Raw genomic sequence first — 2,418 nt, 5'->3', positions numbered from 1 at the left:
GGTGTTCCCCTTGACACCCTTCTGGCAACTCTGAGATGATAGATGGCGCTCTCCAGCCTTGTAAGATAATTAATTAATCGCGAATGAATGCCTATACATACTGCCATCACTTAGCAATTGGTATTCGTTCGTTCATGTCCCTGTAACTTAGCAGGTTGGCAAAAGGAGACTGACAGAAAAGAAAAACAAAATTAATACTCGATTGAATTTGACGAAACCCTTCAAGGCAGTGTCCAAGCATGGCCACAGTCCAATGACTGAAACAAGAATAAGATAAAAGATAAAAAAAAAAAAGAAATAATTAATGACTGAGAGTACCAGTAATTCACTGGGGCTCTAACACCTCCGAATCAGTTGCTTCCTTGACGAGGTAAATCTGTAGCACCTGCCAGAGCAGGTGTGTGAGACTGAGAGTACTTGTACGAGTACCTCTCCGACAAGCTGAGTCTGTAGGGGTGGTCACTTGATTAATCAATTATACCATTTCTCTTCATCTTCAGCTGCCAGCGTCTCCTTTGGAAAGGCATGAATGTAACAACATCTCATTGCAGTATCTTGAGAATTTGGTGAAAGCAACAACACTGTCTGTCTGGCAGACTTATGGCACCGCCATTCTCTATCTCTCTCTCCAGAGAATTTACAATGCTTCTTTCTTGTCTTTACAGACTTCTTAGCATTTCTTTTTCATTCTTCTACTTTCTTCATTAAAATCACCGGTGCCACCATCATCTTCATCACTACCAGCATCATTATCCCCACCACCACCATCATCTTCATTATCATCATCAATCTTCTCCTCCTCCGCCTCACCCATCCCACTTCGTTTTACTCAACATTTATTACCTACCCCTTCTCCCCACTACCTCTACATCCCCCATCAAATCCTCTCTCACCACCAACAATCTCTCTCTCTCTCTTCAATCAATTCCACAATGATTAACATTATTCACATCAAAGAGTTAATTAATTCCAATTGTAGTCACTGTTGCTGATGTTGTTACTGTAGAAGTAGTAGTAGTGGTGGTGGTGGTGATGGTGGTGGCTATGCTTGTAGTTCTTTGTTCTTCCATTACATCAAAGTCTCCATTGCAAATTTGATGCCAACATCATTGTTTTCTATTAAACACTAGTGTGCATGTGCGAGTATGTATGTGAGTGACCGTGTGAAAGTAAATATATGTGTGCATGAGTGAGCATCTGCTTCTGTTTATATCTTCATATATATCTCTCTACACACAAACATCTATACGTACGTACATACGTATATATATACGTAAGTACCTATATATATATATATATATATATATATATATATATATATATATATATATATATATATATATATATATATATATATATATATATATATATATATATATATATATATATATATACGTAAGTATGTATATATATATACGTAAGTATGTATATATATATATATATATATATATATACGTACGTACATACGTATATATATATATAGGTACGTACGTATATATATATAGGTACGTACGTATATATATATATATAGGTACGTACGTATATATATATATATATATATATATATACGTACGTACATACGTATATATATATATATATATATATATATATATATACGTACGTACATACGTATATATATATATATATATATATATATATACGTACGTACATACGTATATATATATATATATCTACGTACATACGTATATATATACGCACGTACGTATCCTTCTGTCCCTCCCTCCTTGTTCCACTTCCTCCACCATCCTCTCTATCTATTTATCTATCTGTCTTCCCCTATCTTTCTATCTATCCCTCTGTCCTGGCCTCTACTTCACTGCTTCTGTCCCTTCCTCCTTGTTCCACTTCCTCCCTCCACCATCCTCTCTGCTCTCGTGTGACCTGTGGTCAGCTTTCTTTTCACTCCAGCCGCTGTGAAGACAAGACGAACTACTAGCGTTCTACCTCAGATTTGCGTTTGGCCGTACGGCTTTTGAATGTTGTTTTCACTGTCCAATTTTTCCTGTCTTGGTTTGTGTTTGCCACCTTGGAATCCTCTGTGTAGTGGGTTGATCCACTACTCAGGAAGAGACTATTCTAGAGTACATTCTGTCTTATCTTCGAAACGTCTAGATAGAATAGAGACAGCTGATGAAGGGATATTCCAAGTTGCTTTCCGTTTTCCTATGTGTTCGTTCCGTTGTCTGTAGTTTATTGTTCTAACGTCCTGTACCCTGATATGCATATATATACACATGTAGATGTAAGTATGTACATATATGAGTGTATACATGTATATATATTCTTTGTATTATATATATATATATATATATATACGTACGAACGTACATACATATATATATATATACACGTACGTACGTACATATATACGTATGTAAGTATATATATATATATACG

The sequence above is a fragment of the Octopus bimaculoides genome, chromosome 13 (assembly GCF_046866305.1).
Source record: "Octopus bimaculoides isolate indiv1 chromosome 13, ASM4686630v1, whole genome shotgun sequence".
NCBI lineage: Eukaryota > Metazoa > Mollusca > Cephalopoda > Octopoda > Octopodidae > Octopus > Octopus bimaculoides.
The sequence above is the reverse complement of the archived record's forward strand: the minus strand, read 5'-3'. Positions refer to the sequence as shown.